This window comes from Ambystoma mexicanum, chromosome 4q, assembly GCF_040938575.1.
Source record: "Ambystoma mexicanum isolate Mex_15411 chromosome 4q, UKY_AmexF1_1, whole genome shotgun sequence".
In the NCBI taxonomy this organism is placed as follows: domain Eukaryota; kingdom Metazoa; phylum Chordata; class Amphibia; order Caudata; family Ambystomatidae; genus Ambystoma; species Ambystoma mexicanum.
Genome location: NC_090928.1, coordinates 1,256,592,100 through 1,256,617,371, shown reverse-complemented (window position 1 = coordinate 1,256,617,371; position 25,272 = coordinate 1,256,592,100). Strand labels below are relative to the sequence as shown.

The window sequence follows — 25,272 nt, the reverse complement described above, 5'->3', positions numbered from 1 at the left end:
TTAGGAAAGATTTCATGTGTATGTAATTTTCCCTCCATGTGTCAACCCCCAAACATTTTGCTGCTGTTTAGACACGATTTACTGACTTTGCCAGAGAAGCACAGCCTTCAGCTGCACTCCTCTGGGCTTTCGCTCAATTTTTATGGGGAACTGACAAGCCCTTAAGGCAGCCAGTACTGGGAGACTTAGTTTCCCTTAGTCCTTTTCCTCATGTTGCAACTTTTGTGCAACATTTAACAAGTGTGCAATGTATCTTACCATACAGCACACTTGGGTCGAAAGTAATTTCCAAAGGCCCTATATCAGAGGTCGCCAAACAGTCGATCGCGGGCGACTAGTAGCTCGGGCGACTAGTAGCTCGCCTGAGCCTTTTCAGTCGCCTGCGCTGAAGATACCGAAAAATAAACATTCATCCTAAGTTATATTATTTAATGGTGATTTTTGCAGCCATGTTCAGAACCCTAGTCGGCCCAATTGCAGGCAGAGAGCTTGGCTACTGTGCCACTTGGAACTGCTTGTAAATCCACTGACAAATGTCAATATCACGTTATGCTTCTGCAGGCCGCCTGTAGTACCACAGTTGGCCTTGTGTGCCCCCACGACAGTCTTTCTTAAGCAAGCTGCTCTTGTTTGCCAGAGATGTTGGAGGGGCTGGGGCAGGATCAGGATCATTGTGACTACGCAATGAAAATATCACAGTAGCACTGCTGGTCGCCTGGAAATGTTCAAAATAATATTTTAAAAAATGGTGCAATTTCTTTCCAAATTCCACACCGTACATTTCCACTTTAAATCACTTCCATGACACAAGTACACCCACTTGTAGTACATTAAGCAATCCATAGACACGCTGTACAGTAGAAGCCTACCAGGGTAGTTCAGCAGGTTGACAGACCGATGCTGAGATGTTATATATTCAAAACTACAGGTTGTTAATCGTATGACTTTTTGCAATGCATTATAAAAAAAGTGCTATACAATGTGTTTGGCCAGGGTATGGGTTGGGCTGGTTGCTTGCTTAAATTCAGGGCTGAGGTGGGGATATTTCTGCCCCTGTGAAAATCAAAAGTTGGCACCCATCTACCCACAGTTTAATTTCCTAAAAACTGCTGTCAGCATAACAGAAGCATTTGTGATTAACCAGTTTTCCAAGCATATAACATCTTTATAAATATAACTTGTGCTAAAACACAGAGGGGCACACAAATCATAATGATGTGTTATTTATATAGCGCCTTAATCCAAAGCGCTTTACAGAGCACATATTTACATGCAATATCACCCTACTGAAATCGGTACGTGCATCGACCTCAGAAGGATGAAAGGCTGAGTTGGCCTTGCTGGGATTTGAACCTGCGACCTGCAGATCACGCTCAGATAGCAGCAGCGAGAGCTCAACCCGCTGAGCTATCTTACTGGCAAATAACAGAGTATGTGTGGTGTCTGACAAAAAAAACATTTCAAAGAAAACTTTTGAACGCAAGCAACATTTTTCAATTTGGAAATTACCTTTTTTTTATTTGGAAAATAATAGTGTGCCTAGCATGTAGAAAGCCTGCAGAAAACGCAAAGGAAGGGGCATAAAATTACAGGATATTTGTATGGTAGTCCAACAAATATCTGTCTTTTTGAGACAGCTACTAATAAATAATAATGCAACAAAGAGGTGTTTGAAGTTCTTAATATATTCGTGAAGGCATAGGTTATTCCATCTGTTTATAGAGGGGAAATAATCGAGCCAAAAAAATATTGGTAAACATTCTGAGGCTTATAAATATCCCCACCCCGATATCGTCCGCTAGTAGCTCTCCACTGTTGGCATCCACTACAAGTAGCTCTAGCTAGCGTAAAGGTTGGAGACCCCTGCCCTAGATACTCTCACTGGACTTTTCATGAAGTGTGCAGATGTGTCATGGACAGGACTGGTAACAGCTATTTTTTCACATTATTTTTAACCCTTTCCTGCCATGTTAACCACGTTTGGCACGAATAGGTGGCCTGGCTCCAAAATGGCCATGCCATGAGGTTCTTTCTCCTGTCCTTTGGCCATCTTGTCCCTTCACCAGGTCAAGTCGAACCGGGCCAGTCCTTATTTGGTCATGTACTTTCCCGCGAATCCCAATGCTTTTGCTGCTTCTGCATGCCCTGTGTGTGTGCCTCCAGGATGTGGGCTGGAACGTCTGGTTCCAATACACATCCTGGGTGCCAGAGAGTCTGGAGTGCCATGAATGCCTTCAACCACCGAACTTTGGATAAGAGGAGGCTGAAAACACCACTACCATGTCGATCTCCTGAGTTCTCACTGAACAAAGGATAGGATCCAAGTATCCTGCAACACAACGCTGAGTCGAGGAACCGCTGGTGACCCGCTGGAAGGTTTGGCACCCTGAGCACGCTGTCGTCCCGTGGGACCCCTCTGCATCTGGGCGTCCTCGAAGGTCCTCGAAGACGCTTCGTCCCATTGGAATAGTGAGAGCAACTATTCTCGGCACCTTCATCAAACCCTACAAGTAAGCTTTCTCGGAGGTGTCCCTGGGCCAAACAGTGGACTGACCAGCTTACCCAGTTGCTTTGCTCTGTCACCGCCGCCGTTTCGTGGAGGCCCTCGTAACTTGGTAATCTGCTAGCTCTGTGTCCACGGCACCCTCACACCGAATTTTGTACACTTGGCATTCCCAGGTCTGAAGTGAGACGAGTGCGCCAGGACGAGTAAGTGCGGGGACTGTGTTGCCCTGCCGTGACAACGTCCTGTGCAAGTTTTCTGCATTTGTGACCCTATTGCCCCTGAAACCTACTGCAGTGAAACTGGGTCGATTCATCCACCCGGAGCAGAGAAATCCCCACTGTCCCGTTTGGGAATCATCGCTGTATCTCAGGAACTGAAAGGTGCTGAGACGTCCTTTTTGCCGCATTCGAACCTGCCAGCGACGTAGACTGAACTGGCAAAGTTTGGGTCTGCTTGCGTCGGGGACCGGTGAGTACTCCTTACCCCAACCGGTGGCCCCTAGCACAAAAGCCCATTTTTTTCACACGAGTGGCCCCTTGGGGCCCCTCTCCTTTCCACAGCTATTGTGAAATAGCGACTCCATCCCGCACGCTTGAACTGCCTCTGCTTTCAAGTGGAGGTCCTTCTACAATAGTGGGAACTTGTTCTGCATCGCCTCATCCACCTTCCCGAGCTGGTCGAGACCCCTGGAGAGACCCTATTCTGCCCTTTGGAAGAATCGCGTGCACTGGCATTATTGCATGTACTATTGAGCACAAGGCTCCTCTCTTCTTAGGACTTGGACTGCCTCTTACTTAGGTGTATTTTCGATGTCGAACTGGTCCTAAAGATTATGTGCACTGCCTGTTTCCTTCCCCTCTAGGTTGTCGACATATTTCGTGCAGGCACGCCTTTAGATCCCCATGGTCTTGTGTATATTGTATTGAATGTGATGTGTTGGTTTACTTAGTGTTACTGTGATTCTTTTACTATGGTCTATGTTACAAAGGCCTTGTAATAAATGTGTCTATATTTTTGATATAACACCTGTCTGGAGTAATTTGTAGGTGTCCTTGCTCCGTGTGCTCATTGAGGTCCTTCAGTCACATTCACCCTTCCTGAGACTTAGTGACCGCCTGCCAGAGCTACCCTGATTGGTCTGGCTTGTCCAGAGTTTACCCTGTTCCAAGAAACTAGGCTGGCCTTCTGAACCTCAGCCCACCAGGTCAGCGTTCAGAAATCCTTCTTAACAGCTGCTTACTTGTGTTCCAGTGCAGAAGGCATGTGGCCTAGCAGTCCGAACTAGACTGCTCCTTTTGGTAGCAGGAGCAAGACGGATTTGCCTACGGCTGTCCCCTTTTCTGAAAAGCCCCTCCTCCCGAGCAATCCAATGGCTTATGTTTAATTCAAAGCCTTGCATTCTTCACCTTTTGAGTTTACTCTGCCTTACCCTCAGAATCTTGGCAAGCCCCGGCAGCATGCCAGGACACCAGTGTTTGGAGGCACGCAGTGGTTGCCCTGCTGTACAGCGAGGCGTCATGGAGGTGTCAACTCTGGTGTGACCAAAGAACTGTGAGCAAAATACAAGGAAGATCAAAGATAAATAGTTGTTCGATGCCGCAGGCATTAGAAAAAGAGAGTAAAATATCATGGGCCAGTGCTTGGGACATGTTGCTCAGTGCCTGGCAAATGGGGAATGGCAAGGCCGAAGCTGGCAAGTTTGTACAGGTGATTGGAGTGCCACTAACCGCTAGGTCGGGTGCACTGTGGCTGTATGTTTACCACATTACAGTGAATGGTATACTTGTCTCCAAAATTTGGGGTAATTAGCAGAGAGATTTTGCTCCTAGTTGCAGGCCGATTTCCATGGAGGCGCTCACCAAATGTTGCTGGTCCGGTAGGTGCATAGGGGTGTGGGCAATGGGGTTAGGGTTTTGGTTGTTTTACGATTTTGCCCCTGAATCATTGGGAGTATGGGGGCCTGGACACATGCAGTGCCCCATGTCAATAAATGCATACATTGGACAAGTATTGGATGTGATACGTTTCTTTAGGATGCCATTTATGTAGTAACTGTGGGATTTGATTTTAATAAATGTAGCCGAATACCTTCCAAAAGAGTCGGGTGTTTCGAGTCTCTCCTTGGCTTCACCGCGCTGCGTACCTGTTCGCCGGGGCACTTGCTTGGATCTTGATGCCAGACTGCAAACAGTGGAGTCGAGATGATGAGGTAGAGCAGGGAACAAACCCAACTCCCTCCCCTGATTCAGAAACTGGGGTCGGTGCTTCACTGATTTACATGACGTTAGGATAGTGCAAGCACTGACATGGAAGGTCACGTCAAATCCGATGGTACAGTAGGCAGATGGCCACTTAGGTGGAGCCGGAGAAAAACGGTGAGTACAGCCAGAAAGGGCTCCACAAGAACACTGGCAGATCGAGTAGACACACAAAGTGGGTATCCAGGCAGACGGGTATGCAGACAAAAGACAGTCCAGGCAAGCAGAAGAAATCCCAAGAGCAGACTTGGAACAAACTGGGTATGGCAAGGCAGGCAGGCAGGCAGAGCTAGGAAGCGCAGGGAAGGAGACTGGCCAGAAAGAGGAAAGGAAGTAAGAAGACAGGAGGAAGGCTGGGAAAAGAAAGGAAGAACCTAGCAGGGCTAGTCAAGGCAGGGACCAAGCAGGGGAAGGCAATGGCCAAGCAGGGCAAAGCAGTGCCAAGAACACAAGGAGCGTATGAGCGCCAAACAGATTAGCTGTGAACTGCGTTGAGATTCACTGAGCAAACCGTCACGGGTAAGTGGTGTGACAGTAAGCCCTAGCCGAGCTTTCCCAAGTTCAACAGCTGTCACAAGTGGGAACAGAAGGTGGCACCCACATCTCCTAGATGGTGGCTGAGAAGAAAGACAAACTAAAGCAATAGAGTAGCTGGTGGAAGCCTCGGGTCTAAGCAAGCATCCCTCACGCGGTAGATCTCCTGTGCCTCGTCCCATTCACAAGCTGGGTAGCAAGGGGACACCGCCCTGTGTCCAAAGGAACTATGCTAGGTGAGGGAGGAAGACTAAAATATAATGGCGCTGTTCAAGGCCTACCCAACAGGCAAGCCCACTCACAGACGAAAACTTTGCAGCTTATCTTTTGTTGCACTGGTTTCTGTTTGCAAAGCCTTGAGCTGCAAGTGACAAAGCAATGAGCAATTTCAGGGACAATACACCCTGGAGCGCATTCGCCAAATGTATGCAATTGCATGGTGGGGACCGCCCCCATTTGCACTTGAATACAAACTGGTGTCTTGCAGGCCCTTTTTGTCATTTTGCCCTGCAAAGTGCAAAAGGGAAGTATCAAAAGCGAGCGGCATCGCCTGTATACGCCTGCCTTTTGCATTTGGCAGTGCAAACTAAGTAAACTCTGTCTGCCACAAAGCAGGCGGATTCCATAGGAATCCACAGCATTTACGCCAGCTTGGCAGAGAAGATAGGGGAGCAGATAACAGATATTACTTTCCCTGCCCCCTCCCTGCCATGCAAATGCAGGAAATCGTGGAGTAGAGGACAATCCATGCACACGAATATTCCTCTATCCCACGAGGAAAAGGAGAGACCTGTGGAGTGAACTATATACATGATCAATAGTACTTAATATGGTGCAAACACTAGTATATTAAATGGCGTGGTGCACACTTCACAGAATCCCTTCTCGGCAATCCCAATTTTGGCAGTGCAGGATAATAAGATACTTTTAGGTAGCCAATGATCACACAGTTTGTTTGTGGGGACGAAGCCAGACTAGTTTCCTGGTTGCACAGTTTGGAATTTTTTAGACTTTCTATTGCAGCTTTAGTTTTGCACAACATACACTGCTGTAGCCCTCTGGCAAGCGTTATTTCAGTCCTCTGTACATGACTGGAAACTTCTAGATTTTCCATGTTTGGGCTGGGAGCAGCCTTTGGAACCAGAGGTAGCATCAATGCAAACGGCGAACGGGGCAAACCAAGTTCGGGTATGAGCGAAGGGGTGGGAGGGTGGACACTGTGCCTGCGTAAGACTGGGTATAAATAGTCACTCTTACCTGACTTACCTGGATGTAGTGATCACCAAAAGCATTAGTGATCAGGGGCATTTTACCCACTTGAGATCTAGACTGAATACGCTAATAAACCAGGCAAGAATGTTCCAAGTATGGGCGATTCACAATTATCCCCATTTTGTCCTTTTACAAACAGAAAATCGCCCAAGTATTAACTTAGGATTCCAAGGCCATTCTTCATCTTCCCTGGGAATCCTGGGAGAAATTCGAGGGTCTGTTCTGGTGGTCGCTATTAAGACTTCCTCATGCAATGCCTGTGTGCACCATTAGGCAAGAATTGAAGCTCCAATCACTAGAATCTATGTTCAGTGGAAGTCAGTGGCCCTGTATAGGAAATGCAAATATGAAACAGAGAGAGTCCCATTTGGAATTGTTGATCCCCTTACAAACACACAAGATGAATATGTAAAGCTGTGGAAAGGTAAGATTGAAGGGATTCTGTATTCAAATGAGATTGATCCCAGTGCTCTGGAGATCAACCCGATCAAAGTCCAGTAGAAATTGAGAGACTACGATTGGATTAGGACTCTTGAACAATGTGATCAATGTAAACTGAGTAATGCAAGAACCCTCGAAAGGAAGGGCTTAAATTCTATTCCAAGCTATTTGCAGAAATGTCCGTCTCAACACTATCGTGATTTGCTCCTTAGGTGTAGGCTAAATTGTCTTTCCACAGGAGAAGTAATGTGGGCACGGAAAATGCCAGGTATTGAAAGTGAGAAATGCCCTTCCTGCAAAGGTCATTGGGTAACGGTATGTGAGTCCCTAAAAGAGATTAGAGAATTTTATCTAGCGGATTTCAAGCTGAATGAAAGTATATCGAGTCCGAAGGAGTGATGGGCCTGGGCTATCATGGGGGGGGAAAAGGATCAGTTTAATCATTGCTGTTCTGAAGTTTATTGAAAATGTTTTAAAGCTGAAGAGCGAATGGACTGAAAAGTTATAGAATTATGTTGGTTTTAAAGTAAGGAGCGGCTATGACAAATAGTATTGAGATAAGATAAGGCAAGTGAATGACTGAATTTGAATGATGTGGATGAATAAGGAAGGGAATGATTGAATGTGAAATAAGCTTTTAATTTGTCCTTGCTTTCTTTTCTTCTCATTTATTATGGACAAAGTATGTCAAAGTAATGTTAAAGGTTTATGTAAAGAGAGAAGGAATTTGATGTTTTCTTTTCTTTCTTGTCAAACCAATAAAACATTGAAAAAAAAATTGGCACTCTAGCCCAACACCTCCGTCAGTCCTAAATATCGAAATGGGCAGAAGGAAGTTAAACCAGAGACCCCACTGAAATCACTGTAGTTACACTAGTTGTATATAAATCTGAAAGCTCTAAAGGGTTGAGATCTTTTGCAAGTTGTTGCTTTTCGGCTCCCATTCTCGTACCGTGCTTGTAGAATTGTTTCCCACTGTAAATGCAGTAATACATGCCCAGATTACTGTGAAATGGGTTCCTAAAAGCGGAGACTGGCTGATCATCTCAAACTTGGCATGGGCACGAACAAAATGTCTTTAATCGCGCTCTCCGGTGTTATACGCGTTTGTGATAACATAACCTGCTTTTGGTCATTTTTAACTACAGTCAGGCACTGTATTCGGTCAAATCTTAAAATCCTACAGTTGGTTATACACATCAAACGGTGCTTCTCCTTTTGAGAAAATGGATTTACTTTGTAAGAGACTTTCTTTAGGGAGGCTTTGAAACTGTGTGTGTGTGTATGTATATATATATATATATATATATATATATATATATATATATATATGGAGCAAATTACTTGCGGATACTGCGGGACATGATGAATCGCTGGCCACAGCAAGCAGAAGGCCTCCCTGCCTGCTCATGGTTTAGGGAAACGGACCGTCATTCATCTGACTTGATTCTCATCGAGGGTCGAAGTGTAAACTCCTTCCGGCCCATATTCGGCGCAGCTGGTCTCTCAGGCCCATAGAAACTGGTGACTGCACACACAAGGTGCAGTGACACATGACCTTGTTGGGTCCGGCATGGTGACGGCATCCTGCCGCGTTCCAATGGGGGCTCGAGTAGTGGTGCGTGGCAGTAATCGGGGTAGCCCGGAGCCGGATGGTATGTTACCTTCGTTTTGTAGGGAAAAGATGACCCGAGACGGATCTTGTGGTTTGGCAATAAAAAAGGCGGTAGGTTTTTTATTGCATACAGTCATTCCATAACACATTTTGGTAATTATTATCCAAAAAACATACATAATCATGATAAATAAGTGTTATCATTTGGGCACCGGACCAGTGTCATCTACCTGACCTGTGCCGCCACACCTAGATGGTCTTCGGCCATCCAGGTTCCCCCGAAAAGTTCACGCCTCATTTGCATCCTCTAGCCGCTAGGTTCTCGATCATTTTGTAATGGAGTTTTTCCATCCCTTTGATTGGTAAGTGCACCCCGTCTTTGTGAACCAGCTCTGGGTCTGCCAGAGAAATAGCGGTGTGCCATATAAAATGGATACCCCTGCTAATACAGAATTTTTTAATCCCTCTGTTGTAGCTTTTTTCCTGCAATGTCAATTGCTTTGTAGGAATTTGCCCCACGCCATGTACTCCTGGTAGCATGGCTGAATAAAAGATTTTTGTCTCTCCAATTGTGTGCTATTCCTGTCAATGGAGCACATGTGTCATTTAGTATTTGCTTCCTACCCAGTCTCACCAAATCATTTTCCCCAGGTGTATTATAAAAAATTCCAGTGGATCCCTGACAGCCACCAGGTCGGACCGCCAGTCGTGTACTTCGTCCCAACACAGCCCTCATTCGCCCCACCATAATGTGATGATGTTATAATTTTTCCTGAAACGAAAACTGTATAAATTGAATCAAAGTGAACTAGTGATTGACATGTGTAATTTAAGCTGGAAGGAGGGTGTATATTCTGTTGTCTCAATTGTGCACAACTGGGTTTAAGTAATTTCCAAGTGTAGATGCTTTCATTATGTTTTATGAAAATGTATGTAAGATTTGAAAAGTTGGTTTACCAGCTATAACAAATAAAAAAAAATAATGTGATGATGTTCCTGAAAGCCAGTCTTTCTTTCGACTCCTCCGACCATCTCCCTGTCCTAAATACAATGGAATGTCCTAGGATCCATGCCAACTTTAGTGGGGCGTCGTTCTCTGTAGGGTGAAATCATTATTACATTAGGTCGGGTCTTGTGTATTTTCTGGAACAGTCAGACCCACCCTGCTAGTTTTACCTTCTCAGCTCCCAGTCCCCCTTGCCATGGTGCTGTGGCAGCTCCTATTCGGAACGAGTGTGTTCCAAATTCATGGCCGTCTCAACCGGCTCTCAATGGTTTTCTTGAGCACTGCCTTAAACTGAAATTGGCTTAATGCCTTCACATCCTTATGAATCAAAAAGCGCCCACCCACTTTGGGGCGGTGCCTGGGTACTGGTTGTAATGCATACTGGACAATGGCCCCTGTCATCAATACAATAAATAGTACTGGTTCTATTGCTGCCAGTTTTTTTGACATTTTGTATATCTATTGCAATGTATTCTTTTCCTAGCCAGACCTTCAGCACTCGCTTCTCTTCTCCCTACGTACCCTGAGCAGGATGAAGCTCAAGGGTAAAATAACGTTTTCAAGCAGGACATTGCCCAAAGTGGGCGCACGCAGAGTGACTGGACTGCTGGTGCTCCGTTCGGACGGAGTGCCAGAGAGAACTGGCTTTCTCGGGACAGTTCTCCCCTTATATATGTTTGTCATGCCCTCAGGCATGACTACTTCTTAGGGGGGGACTTCCTACCCCATGGCCGGCTGGCGCCGACGGCCATTAACACCTGGGTGTGGCCTGCTACCTCCCTTCCTGCATCTCACCTTGGCCCTGATGGCTCACCTGTTGTTGCACTCCCCTTCCCTGCCGTGTGTTGGGTGTTGGACAGGAGTGTGTGACAGGAGAAGCAGCGCCAGGCTGCCTCCCCCTGTTTGCTTCTCATGGAAAGGCGCCCTTCCATCTGGTTACATTTTCGTTGCCAACCTCCACCCCACCCCCCCCCCACGGCCTCCCTTGGTGCCCAAGTCGGTGGCGCTTGCCCAGAACCAGCCTCCCCCCCCTGCTTAATATAAAGCATGCCAAAGAGTTGCGTATTTTGGGGTCCTTGAGCCGCACTACTTGGGGTACCCCGTGAACCCCCAAGCACTGCACCTCTTCTAAGGGACAGAGTTATTAAAGAGGGCGTACAGTTTTTACACAACTAAAATATGATTTTCCGATCTGCTAATGTTTGGATTTCTGCCTATGGAAAATAACAACCATGTCCGTCTAATTTTCAACATGTTTTGAACACATGCCGTCACTTTTCTTTATTCTTTTTAGCACTCCCTTATCGAGACGTGGCGGGAGGCTGTACGTTATTGTATACAACTGATACAAAATAAACCTAATTAAAACCATGTTCACAGACGCTAAGTGCAACGTAATAACAAGAATACAATGAATATAGAGCCGGAGCAGAACATGTGAAGGGAGAATAAGTAGATTTGCAAACTCATCTGAAGACCCCATCAAATGAGGATTCTTTCCTAAAATCCAGTGGGCAAGCGTACCAATGCAAAGGCAGGAAACTGCGGCTGTAATAAGCTTGTTTTGAGAACATGGAATGTTTAATCTTTTTGATAGCTCATCGTCTGGGTATCTCTCTCGACCCTCCAGCAATGGACAGCTTCTCTGACAAATGTACATCAAGTTGTTTCGAGGCTTTTTGATTAATCCGCTGGAAATGCTGGAGGTTTTGGGGCTGCAGAATACATATTCTATCTAGAAATCGAACACTTAGACGGCGGGGGGGGGGGAGTTCTGTAGCTCTTGACTCTCCAGATGTTTTCAACTAAAACTACCATCAGCTCCACCCAGCATATTTCATGCTGCGGAATCATGGAGTTTTAGTCCAAAACACAGGAGAGCCGAAGTCAAGCCTGTATTGATACGCTTACATACTTCATAATTGAACGCCAGATGACTTTTATTTTATAACGTTTGGCCTATATTAACTGCTGTGTTCTGGCAAAGACTTCTTCATAGAAGACAAGTGTAGTGCATCCTTTCTTTAGCTCTTAGGAAGGAATTCAAGTGTTGTTGCATAATTGCAGGACTGTGTAACTTTTGTATATTCTTAAAAATTGAATACTGTTATTGATTTTCTTTATGATGCTGTTTACTTGTACCATTCCGTGTGTACGGTTTGCTTATTTCAAAACTATTGCATGATAAATTTAAATACAAATATACAGGAGTACTCCGTACAAGTGCCTTGAACGCCATGCACCCCAGCTTGAACTGGATACAAAATCTCAAGGAAGCCATCGCACCTGGAACGGAAGAGTAGTGTCATCACATTTCTGTTTTTTCCTTTCCCCCTCCAATCATGCAGCCGAGCGGGACTACGATTTTTTAAAAAAATCTTTATTAGTAGGCTGTGAAAAATACAGGACTGAGATAGTTGTGCAGTTTGAGTGCAGAAATGAAAAGAAAAGTCCGATGAAAAGCCTAAAGAGAACGCTGACAAAATAAGCGTTGGGAGGCAGAGGAATACGTCATCCATAGCTTCTGACCCTCGCCCGGCCCACTACCGCACAGGTGACAAACTTTACTCACTGAGACAACCATACTGCCCTTAACCCAGGCAGGTACAGCAGGACATGAAGACAATTTGAGCTGAAGAGGACAAATGCATACAAGCTAACGATACGAAGCACATGCATTGGACACGAAGCAAACATGCACTCCACATGAAGAACGCAAACACTTCATTTATACTTGAAGAATATTAACAGCATTCACAAGACATGAAGAACACTAACGTGATCCACGTATAAGGTGAATGCAACATGAACGGCTTTTGTTGCTAACTATTCGGTTTTATTACTGTTTTGAGATGTTAATTGTTGTGAAAAGTTACTTTGTTGACTATAACACAAATAAAAAGAAAGAAAATATACTATTTTTACTGGATGTAATACTATGGTACTAGCAGTATGATTCCTGCTACTAACAGACGTTCTACTACTAATGGCACTACTCCTAATGTCATTGGTGGTGTGGGATTAGCAGGTAGTGTGACGCATCCTAGGATGATACATGCGCCAGGGAGGTGAGGCTGCTACCCAATAGCCCCCCTGCGGCTGGTCCTCGGAGGTGGATCGCATAGGGTGGGAAACCCCCTATGGGACCATTGACGACTGTGGTGGGAGAATGTGGTATCCTCCTAACACCAACACCTCTCCTTCACCCTCCACTCTCTCCATCCTAACCCTCCATCTCAGTTCTTTCTACTGGATCACAATACACCATTCATTTGGATTCAAATGCACCCCACTTATGACTCATACGGAGCCCTCGTGGATCCCTCACGCTGTGCAAACAATGAGCCAATAATCGGGCCGGTGTACAGAAAGAATGTATATTTATTTAAAAGATAGGTCAAATCAATCTTGCTTTACACGGTTTCACACACCACCTTCTTTGTGGCACAAAACAAAGCTTCACAAGCAATGATGTTTTTTCACAATAAAGTGGCAAATTTGAATTAAGAAGATTTAGATTGCAAGCAAGCACAGGTTTGATTTTAAAACAAGTTAAACATTATAACATGCCATGCTGGAGACATGAGGTTTCCCTTTTGCAAAGCACTTGTCTCCCTAACACCAAAAACCCAAGCCTCAGTGATATGTGGCACCCCTCTGTTTAAAGGGCAGGTATAGGCAGTGGGTACATTTTGGGAATTTCGTTTGGGGCCAGAGGCACCCTTTTTTGTTTAAATACAATTTTTAAGGAGGGGAGGCAATTAGGCATTTTATTTGGTGCAAAAACACCTTTTTGTTTAAGTACAAGGTTTTAGAATGGAACAAACACCTTTTTTTGTTTTAAAGGCAGGGTTTGGATATGGAACAAACACCTTTTTGTTTTAAAGAACTACAAACCTGGGCAGGAAGAGCCAATTGCCTAGATTTGTCAGGCGGGATTTAAGAAAGGAGTGGGAACTGCCTTGAAGTTCTGTTCTGTCCTGGCCTTGCTTTCTGATCAAGCAAAGGAACAGGGGAGACCAGTATATCTGGCTGCCTTTGCCGTGAGTAAAGCTTTTGTGCATGTAAACATGGCAGTTCTTTGGAAGAGTTTGTATGGTAATGGATGCCACCAACCGTTAATTGGAATACTGGAGGCTTTGCATTCAGGAACAAAAATAAAAGTGAGATTGGACTTGTATGCTGACTGGATAGAGACTAACCGGGGACTCTGCCAGGGGGGTGTCCTCGGTCTATTTTTTTTCTTCTGTTTTTATATAAAAGATATGTTTATATGTTGGAATTCAATCAGGACAAATCCGCCCATATAAGGGGAACAAAAAGTGCAACATCTGACATAAGCTAATGACGTTGTCATCTGCGACATGACGGCTATAGGATTGCAAAGACCATTACAGGTGGTGGAGGAGTTCCTTGTTCAGCGGGACCTCAAAATTAACAGTGTAAAATCGACAATTTTGGTGCTAAATAGGAGAAAGTGTAAGTGGAAAGCATTTGGCTGGAGCATCAAGGGCCAATCGTTGGAGGTGGTCAATAAATACAAGTATTTGGTATCGTTTATTTAGTTAATTTATGATGAATGAGTAGGAATGTGCCTGATGCTGATCTAAAGTCTTTATTTCGGGCAGCCAATTGCCAGTTCAATTTGATTTTAAGTTTGGTAGGTTCTCGTTTCTGCCTGTAATGAAACTATTTCGACAGCACATTTTCCAAAACTTATTTTTGTGGCCCAGGCGAGAGAAGATTGTACCCCCTGGGCTAGGCTGAAGGCTAAATTATGCAGTCCCGGTGGTTGGTATTTTATTTGAGTTGGATCAGCTTCTGATTGAGACAGGAATCGATTATTTTTACTCTTCCCAATGAAATGTTGGTAAAGGGTAACTGTAGGGTGTTAGTGAATTGGTGGTGTGGTGTACACACACTCTCTCAATAATTGAATCCTCGATGAAGGAATTATCGTTGAATCCCAACAAGGTAAAGCAAATATTATTCAGATAAGTGTGGATTCAGCTTAGGGCTATACTACTGGAGTATTAAAGCTTTGATTATCATTTTAATTGGTCAATAAAAACGTATAATATGTCAGCCCCATATTTGAGGACGTATCCGTCGAGGGAATTTATGGTGAGAGTGAAGCAAAATTTGTGCCTCACTAGGGAGGTGTTAGGGAGAAGGATTAAGGTACCTAAAGGAAAACTATTTTTGTTACTGGGCCTTAGAGTATGAGACCTTAAAACATGTCCGGCCCTAAGCTGTGTATGGGAGGAAAAAACTGAGTTGGGCTCTAGACCAACAGAAGAGGGCTTTTGGATCAGAATTTTAAACACTAATGAATTTTCACTGTCTTTAAGGTTATTGGAATTTTTAGAGGACGTTTTTAAAGAGTTGTAAAGGGAAAGAATTTTGTATTTTAATCTTAAGTGAAGAGGATTTTAAAGGAACTATATTTATTATCTTTTAAAGGTTCTTAAATCAACAATGAGATATGCATGTAATTTGATGTATGAAAAGTACTGATTTGTACTAAAACACAATAAATAAATACATTTTGTTTTAAAGGCAGGGTTTGGGATGGTTAAAAATATCAATTTCGTTTTAAAGTTGGGGACACCCCAATTACTTTAGGTGGCTATAACATTACTCCTGCTAAGAGAGGGTGAAGGTTTCAAATTCTTCCAAGCTCCCTCCTGCATCAATCTTTTTGCGAGTTAATTAAATTAATATACCGTCAAATATGCTAAGGGTCTACACGATTCTCCCCTCCCACACGAGAACCCACTAATGAAAGTGAATAGATTAATTAAATAGTTCCCCACACTAACATTATGTTGGACAATCTACTTACATTTGAAAATCTCTGGGCTTGGCACTCGTGAAGACTAAGCAGGGCTTTGCTTTTGGGGAAGCACAGGATTCTGCCAGCAATTTAGTCAATGGGATCCCACAGCAATCATCCCTCTATAACTCGAGGTAAGCATCACAGCCTCTGTTTTCTGGTCTTCCCGGAAATGGAAATCTCCAGTCCTCTTCCAATGTTTTCACCCAAAGGATTTTTCAGCAGATCTCATTTGGGGATTTTTAGGTAGCTGTCCCTCTTCCATAGTGCAAGACCTTTTTACTCTCTGTGCTCCACTAATGGACATTAGGAGCACAGAGAGTAAATGAACATTATTAGGTGCTAACCTATGATATGATTGTGTATAGGTGCTATACAAATAAACTATGTGTTTCAAAGTGCTTCAGGACAAGGGAAAAATACAAACAGTGAACATTCTTACATGGCCTTGAACAATAAGAATGTGAAATTAACTATTGTACTCGGCCTGGCAACATTTCAGATAGTGCAAGAGCTAAGACACAGAAAGGAAGGGAGGAGGTGGGTGGAAAGGGAATGGGAACAGACAGGCAACTAACGTACAATGCCTGATGACATTTCTGATAGAGCCGAAAAATAAGTGACCATCATACTAGCCCTGGCAATATTTCAGATAGTTCTGGAGAGGGAGGGGGAGGTGGAGGAAGAAAAACAAGAGGGAGGGGGAGGAGACAAACAATGTAGCTATCATACTATGTCTGAGGACTATTCTGATAGAGTAAGTGCATAGAGTAAGAAAGGGAGGGGGGAGAAGAGAGGGAGAAGGGAGAGAAGAGTATGCAGTGCAAATACTGGAGAAGCGAGAGGGGAGAGACAATATAGTTGCAGGAGTCGGTACTAAACATAGTGTTGCAGGGAAACAGCAGGTGCAAGACAGGATTCAGGAAGAAGATGGGCACAGCATGATACAGGATCACCATGAGTATGTGATGCAGAGGAAGTCCGGCATGAGAATAGAGACGGGTGAAGCACCAATGGTCAAACGAGTTCATGAAGTCCAAGTCAAGCATTTGAAACAACAAAGTGATGGTAGAGAAATAGTGTATCAAAACAACTCCTGGAGTGGAATGATGAATCTGGGCAGAGGGAAAGGGCCAAGGGGAATGGGAGGTAGGATAGACCAGAATAAGCAAGGTAGGAAACGCATGCATACAAGAGGGGGGTGGCAATGGAAGGGCAGACAACACCACAGGCAACTATGGGGGGGGCAAGGGAAGCGCAGGCAACACCACAAGCAACCATGGGGTGGTGCAAGGGAACGGCTGACAACACCACAGGCAACCATGGGGGTGCAGGGGAAAGGCAGACCGCACAGGCTACCACGGGGGGCAAGGGAAAGGGGTAGCGTTTCAGTAGCTGACAGTGGCCTTTTTCGTGGGCCTTATTAATCATCACTGGCTCCCGCCTCTCAGTTGCTGTGATTGTCCTATCTAGGCCAAGGCAACCAATGGGAGGGGGAGTCAGGCCAGACAAAGGAAGAAGCAAGCCTTAAACGTTGCGATCCGGCCATCTTGAAAGGCAAAACCGCATGGATGAACAAATAGTCGTATAATGAGGTAAAAAAAAACAAGATTTCGCAACCAGGGTTGGACATTTACAGTACCTTCCCCTCCAGTCCCCCAAAGTCCAGGCTTTCTCTAAGGATTGGTTCAGGAGCCTGGAACAGAAATATTGCAACTCCCCTTTTGAAATTCACATTTTTTTTAATGTCCTGTTTTACCCAAGCTATCCCTACATGGCAACATTTTGTAATTTACCAATACATGGCATGATAGATATTAATATTCCCTTCCTCATGACGGATTGGGAGAGGTCACTAATTTCTGCAAGTGATTGTACGGGCGCACTATGGTTTTCTGCCCTTTATTTGAAACCTAACATAGTTAGGAATGTGAAACTTCGTAACCAGATCTCTAATTTATTAAGTCATTAGTTCCACGAATGTCAGGTTTCTGCAATTTCTGGTGCAGCTAGAAACACCTTTTCACTTATAACTTGAGTCCCAAATATTGCATGTGGATGAAAAATCACCTTGAAATTACCTTTAAAATGACACCAGCTACAAGTCTGTAACTATTATGATCTCAAAGGTATTGAATAAAAAGACATTGTCAATGAAAGAAAATGACCATATATTTATGCATATAAACAACAGTTTCATGTTTGGTTCTTGGCCTCATTCCCTGAAACCATGTGGACCAGGCATGTGCATTAGGCTGTTGGTTGCGGTGGCAAGGGAGACAGCAAAGATTATATCTTTCTCCATGGCAAGCCATCCCCTGGTGAAATGAGGATTGTCGTCCACAAAAGGTCAGCTTCACTTGATTGTAGCCTCTGTTTATATAGCCCACCAATACATTCCCGTTACGCACTGACCACATCCTTCTGCTTGAGCATGAAAAGTTCAATGCAATTGTTTCTCATGAGGGAAGGCCTGAGTGATCAGCCTGCAGTGCGGGAAGTTTGTTTTGAATCTCTGTGTTGTAGGCAGCCCCACTGTCCATTACACATGTCTGTCATGTTGGCTACTCCATAGTCTTTCTTTTACTTTGCAAATAGCAATCTTTATTGATGTGGTGACTTTAAGTGAAGGGCTGCTATTCACCCTGGTCACTCAACCATATATTTTTATTCATCTGCTGTTTTTTGTGCTGAAAAGTGGGTTTTAGTCACCTGAAAGGAAATATAGTCACATGGCTTTGAATTTCACCTGCAAGGCCCTCTTATTTAAACTTAGGGTGCACAGCTTCTTGATGTTTGACAGTTTCAATGAAATTGCTGTGTTTATCTCTCAGCCAACTCTGTGCTTTTGATTTTCAAATCTTTATGCTATGTTATCTGCAGAAGTACATGCCTTTGGATTTGCTAGGCATATTTAGCGGGATTGCAGTTGCCAGTGTGCCGTTTCTTCAGGTGCATGCATTTCACATAGGAGGCATAACTTGGCCTTTCCTTTCATGGGCTTGGGCTATCATTGTACCCCACAATACCCAATAGGCACATCATACTAATAAAAAGGAAGGAAGGACCATTAAGAGAGCAAGATCCCCCCCCCCCCAGGAGGAGCAAAGGGCCAAGAAGCCGCTGGCTTGGCGTGGGGAGAATACTGCTGCCCGGGACGCTGTGGTAGCTCCCGCGAGGACCTGAAACCATCTACAACCAGCAGGCGGAAAAGAAGGGTGCAAAAGCAGGAGCCAGGCGAAGGAGAGCCTCGCACCACTTTGTAACTGCAGAGACAAAGCAAAGGAAGTCCAACGAGAGAGTGGAGACTCGAACGGAGCTGCTGGAGCAGTCCATGAGCAGAGCCACACTTCCCTACTGCTGCCACAGATAAAGATAAGCCAGAGTGTGAGTGAGAGAGAGAGGCGACCCAATCAGAGCTGCTGGAGCAGTCCAGGTGCAGAACCAGAGAAAGTAGAGCCTCCGGCTGCCTCAATCATACCGCTGCGGAGCCGCTGCAGATAGCAAGGAGCCCAGGAGAGAGAGAGAGAGACTGTGGAAGACCGAACAGATTGACAAGAAGCCTCAATTGGTCACGAGGAGACCCAACGTTCAACCCAAAGGTACTGGGGTTGTTGGCGAAACGTCAGAAATTCACAGTGAGCCAGAAGGAAAGGGTCTGGGACCTTTACCAAAACCAAGAGATGGTAAAACCCAATAACACCTGGCAGGACAGTGAAACATGTTTGCAAGAAAGATAACGAAGATCAAACTTTTTTTTGGACCGCAGTACCTGGCAGGAGAGTGAATTAGGTCTGCCCACAGGGGTCTGGGACCCCCAACGAAGAGTAGGAGTATTCAAGCCACTCTTCCCCATCGCAGTCAATGGTAGAAAAGAGAACCAGGTCTGCCAACCCGGGGTCGGGGACCACCACAGTTTGGAGGAGTATCCAAACCACTCTTCCTCATCGCAGTATCGGGGCGAGCGGTGAACCAGGTGTGCCAACCAAGGTCTGCGACCCACACATATGGACCAGGGAAGAGACATTTTCCCCACTGGTAGAAAGAGAACTTTCAAACCCAGATCTACCTTTTTGTCCAGGGAAGAGAATCATTCCTCTGGATCAGGAAGATACCCCTTTGATTTAGTTTAGCATAGAGTGTGAGAGCCAGAGCTAGGATTCTGATATAGGACTACAAACCTTCGCTTTTGACATCCTGACAGACATTCGTTTTTTTTCTTGAGGCAGGGAGACCTCTCTTGGAGTTAGGGCAAGATAGTTTTTTTGTAAAGAATTTCTTCACATCAATAAAAATCGTTAACCACAATGAACCCTCCATGTTAGTCTTAATTCTGCACATTTACAGTAGGCATGTTTGTGTAAAGTGAAAGAAACGCACAGTATTACATTGCCCCTTTTCTTCTAAAGGGGATATGCAGACTGCACTTCATCTCTTTCTCTGATGTCACCTCCTCTTCTCTGATGTCATTTCAAAGGGCTTCAAAGCAGATCTCAAAATGGAGGACAGCCGTAGCAATACAAATGCATGGGACAGTATTGAAATGGATAGGAGGAAATATTTTTTCACCTCAAAATAGGCAGAGGATAAAACCTTTAGAAACACATTTTATTTTTGGCAAAATGATGTGTCCCCTTTAGGTAAGAATCCAGAGTTCATAGGCAGGCCCAGGGGTGAGGGTTTCTTCATGAATGACCACAAGGTTGCGGCACCAGTATTGCAACCCCCTGGGTGTGCCCTTGAGGTGTCCAGACCTTGGCAACAGGTGAAAGTGGGGCTCTCTTTTTGCGGGGCTACAAATACCACCTCATATTTTTAACATTTACAAATATACATACTCATGGGTTGGTTACATCCTTTTAAACCCAGGGCAAGTGTATTTCTTTGTGTAAGAGTATATTTCTAGTTTCTATATGTGAATAAGCTGTGGGGGTCTTGCTTTGCCGATGGAGGGACAGTCTGGGCGTGGTGCCTTTCTGCCTCCCGCCACAATGAAGTGTAATGAACAGTGGTGGAAGACTGATATCGAAGCACAGCTGAATTCCACCTAGACAGTCAGTGGTGTTGGGCATCTACCTACCTGGGAGCGACAGCCACTCTCACTTCAATCTGTCATGAAAGATGGGTGGAATTAATTTGCCACACAGTCTTAGTGGGTCTAGCTATCTGAGGTAGCACAACTCTTTTTTGGGCCCTATCAGTGTGTCATGAATTCCAACGCTGACCCTTTATTTATTGGAAGAAGGAATCTGGCCCTGTAACAGTGGTGTACTGACAGTGCATAATCTCTAATATATATATTTTTGAAGGTGTGTCTGTCTGTGTGTCTGCTATAGAAATGGAGGGGTAACTATCTAGACTGTTCTAAAGGGGTCTAACAGTGGAAACCTTTCACAAGGAATCAAATGGCGTGGTTTAAAGTTGCCAAGGTGCTGCCCCTGGTGGATAATATCAAAACAAATGCTTATTTTGCTTAATTTAAAGTTGCTGAGGTGGCGCCCCTGGTGGATGAAATTCAGTGACCCAAATATTAGTAAAAGTAGTCTGGGAAAATGAATACAAGAAAATCAGGCAAATTAGCCTCATTGACACTCAAGAGGTACACACGCCCCATTGTGACAAAAACGTGTAATTCAATTATCATGCCACCAAAGAGACGATCTACTTTCAAAAGTCGTCTGATGCTCGGTGTAAAGAGGCAGCCAGGACAGAAGAGGCAGGTGAACAACGCCATTGATGTCTTCAACCAGACAGGCAGCACTGAGACAGCCAGACACACCAGAAAAGAGACAAGTCAGACAACAGGCTGATGCAGTCGCCTGATGCTCGGTATCAAGAGGCAGCCAGGGCAGAAGAGGCAGGTGAACAACACCATTGATGGCTTCAACCAGACAGGCAGCACTGAGACAGCCAGACACACCAGAAAAGAGACAAGTCAGACAACAGGCTGATGCCGTCGCCTGATGCTCGGCACAAAGAGGCATCCAGAGCAGCAGTGGAAAACCTTATGAAATGTTTGGTTACTTTGTAGCCCGGGCAACGCCTGATATATCTGCTAGTAGTCCATAATTGGCAACAAACCATTAACTCCTCAATTGAGGGAAGCACGTAAACTGCAACATTCCCCTCTTCTTGGATTGACAACTAAAATACACAGATTCCCATATTTAATCCACTAACATCCAGCATTAGAAAGTGGTTCTGCAAAGGACAAAAACGACTAGCATTTATACATTTAAATGTACGTGATCTCCGGTGCCCCATGGATGTGTGTTATTTATTTAAACAAACAATTTTGTCCCCAGGGATACTGTTTCCCATGGTAGCAACATAAACATATTTCATAAATATGATACTTGGGGCACTAGTTCACTATTTAAGAAACAATTAGCTGACACATGTTTCTCACTACTTGTGACTCAGCTATTGTACACAAGGTACGTGCTTTTTCAGGGCCTCTATTTATACTGTTTGGTGAATAAAGACAACTAGACAAATAATGATGATGATGGTGGGGTCTTGCTGTTTGACTGTTTGAGGGGTCTGGAATCTATATGGCAACTCTCAGCAAGCCACTTTCCCCTCCTCCCTCCCCCTTTCCAACAAAGAGATGGAAATGATGGATTTGGAGGTGTAGGCTCGTGTACTGCATTGGGCGACAGTGCCTTCCCACATACACTTATGAGGGATTCCGGGCAGCCTCTTTCTGGACGAGAGGGAAGGTGCAGTCTCATCAATATGAGAAGTTTCAACAAGTGGTAGGTTTAGTGCTACTTCGAGATGGAGGCGATTCACCTTCTTCAGGATTATTTGAGCGTGCATGATCTCTTTTTAACCATTCTTGACTTGGGGGATAACTACCTGGCAATTCTGATGTACAGGCACTTTATTACGTTATTTTGGGCAGGTCAGGCATGGGAGTTTGTGTTTCTCCATTTTGCCTCATGCTGTGGTGCTTTACAAAGCTCCTTGGACCGATCATGCACGGTATATGGCTTACATATATCTGGATGGCATCAACTTCAGATCATAGGATGCACAGGATCTGAAGGCCCACATATGGATCTCACTCAGTCTTGGTTTTCCTATAAATTAGGAGAAATTTCAACAGGGGACAGTGCACTGGCTAGATTTCCTGTATTTCATGATGGATTTTCAGCTCTTCTCCTGCTCCTGGTGTCTATCCAGAGGGGAATGCCAGCAACCCTCACAAGGGCTAATGTTTCTCTTATTACCGGGCAGGATAGGGTGGAACGGGAGAGCCATTTTCAAGTTTGACCAAGATGTTGTGCTAGCTTCCGACACAAGAAGCTTTGGATGGAGTGCTAGGTGCAAGGATGTGTCTACTGGCAAGAGATGGTCCCAGGAGGGGCCAAAGTTATACATAAGCTGCTTGCAATTCCTTAAACACGAGGGTTCTCATGAGAGGCAGAGTGCAGTGCCAAACCTGCTTAGATTGGGCAATGTATCCGCATTGCGGAATATCGGTCACTTTCGTGGGACGAGGTGCAAACTGCTGCTAAAGTTTAAGTACTTTTGGCACCTTTGCCTTGAAATCGATTGATCAGTGACGAATGTTGCTCCCACTGACATCCTGTTGGGGGCCATGGCGGATGGATCGGTTTTCCTCGCATCTGAACAAGTGGCTTTCCAAATCTTTCAGCTGGGAACCAAGTCCACGTACAGTTGCGTCAAAACGTTATACTCTAGCTATTGGGTCTGGGACAGACAACGTTTTTACTCCATATTCCAGGAAAGCAGTGACTCTGACCCAGGTCAAGAGCGATGTCTTAGGAATGGGTCTGGGACCTCCTTTCTAGAAGGCTCAAGCATGGGTTCCAGTTCCTCAGGAAAATTCCATGGATTTTTATTTAGGTTGTTCTTCTTCCCCTGAATCAGATGCTTGGTACTGGGGCATTGGATCCTCCAACAAGGACCGGGTGCCTTTATCTTGCGGCCGGTTTGATTTCAGGTCATGCTGGAGAGGTATTGAGTCCAGAGGTCGGCCCCTTACAGGTAGATGTTAAAAGGATGGCCTTTGCAAAGTGGACATACACTTATCTCGGCGTTTGCTTTGCCACCTTTTAAAGGGCGACCTGTTGCTTTACTCCACGATTTTTCCACTCACGTATTTGACACATGAAAAACATTTACGACCCCAAAAATGCCTAGACGGTCCCTTTTCTATATTATCTGTATACTTCAAACTGATTGCATGCTTTGGAAAGACAGAGTTAGACATTTTAATGGCAATTTCGCAAAATCCACATATATATTCCATGTATTCAACTCTTGCTTTTACCAAGTTAAGTGTTAAATGGCGTGGCTTTTTCATGAACATGAAATATTACATTCATTAATATAGCGCAATGTATTGCTATAGGTTTGCAGTTTTTTGCTCCCTTTTTCTTACACTGATTTTTTTTTTCTCCTTTTCAGCTCCAGTGTCTCACTATTTGGCTGCATATTTCCTTAACTGTGCAGAATGGATACATATTTTTCAAGTGACCCCAGTTTTCTTTGAAAATGTTATTAGAGCAGCACGGTTTTCTATCTTGTTTTCTCTTTTTCTTCAGGGGCTAACTGGGGTCGCCCCTGTTTTGCATGCAGACCTTTTATCTTTGTTTTGTCTTGGGATGGGTTATTAAAAAAACTCATCTTTTGTCCCTTTTTTATGACAATAATGAGCTAAAAGCAATCCTGTCAGAAAAAAAAGGTTTTCCATAAAGGACTACTTCTGGGTAATTTTATTTTTTGAAAAACTAACGTCTGTATGTGATGAAATGTGCTTGCTTCCTTCATGTGCCGGCCCTCACTTGCATAGTCTCAATCTAGCCGCCCTTCCTTCTCAATGCACCTTTTATGCATGTGCGGAAATGTCTGATGTTTGCATTTTCATAAACTTTTTTAGAATCAAACTGAATACTACTGTTTGTGTGGATGGCATATTCTCTGGACATGTCACTTACTATCGTTACTTGTCGACGTTTATGACTTTTTGCACTCATTGCATCATATGTCGCCTTTTGTGCGATATCTCTTTATGTCTGTCTTTTTGTATGTCAGCCTTTTAGTCGTGATCAAGACACACAGAGTGCACTGGAGGTTGCTTGCGTTTTGGGAAGTGGCGGCTGGGCTTGTTTCATGGGACCCCAGCTATAGATCACCATGGGCAAGCTGGAATAGCTGGTGCATGCAACATTCTGGTGATTCCGTTTAATTCACTCTTGGCGCTTAGAAGGCTTTGCGCATAGTAGGTGTTTTCCGTGCAATTATTTTTACTGGTCTTTGTCACGGTTTATTACACGGCACACTCATCAGGGCTCCTTCCCCTACAATGAATGTGTTGCACAATAAAAACGCTTTGATTTTTATGATTCGGATTTTGTTTGTGAAGGCCTCCAAGCCGTCGCGCACAATCCCCACGAATACCCAGTGCCCCAATGGACTAGGAACCAGGCCGGTGTGTATTAAGAAGATATTTGTTAATTTATTATCCATGTCAATTTAGAATAAACAGCTTAGATCAGCCTCCAATGTTGTGGCAACACAAAGACAAAAGATCCTTTTTGGTCAAGCATCAGACTGCGAACTCACAAATATACAGTGACAAGAATTTCCTTTTACTTCTCCCACCACTACAATCAGAGAACAGTTCAAAACACACCCAGAAAAAGAATGCAAACAAACCGGAAAGTGAATGTACACAGAATTATGCTTGGGTCCCAGCAACCCTCAGCCCTCACCCCCCGGTCCCCTCAAGCATCCACTAGGCTTGTCTCTTTTGAATGGAAGACCGTGGCA

General features: G+C 44.5%; 1 long non-coding RNA gene across 1 annotated transcript in view; it reads left to right on the top strand.

Annotated features, from left to right (window-relative positions):
- The window catches only part of LOC138468339 (uncharacterized), a 218,169-nt gene extending 194,038 nt beyond the window's left edge, over positions 1-24,131 (top strand). The window contains exon 3 of the long non-coding RNA XR_011268246.1: positions 23,908-24,131. This is a non-coding gene — a long non-coding RNA (uncharacterized lncRNA). The remainder of the gene's footprint in view (positions 1-23,907) is intronic.
- The last annotated feature ends 1,141 nt before the right edge of the window (positions 24,132-25,272 follow it).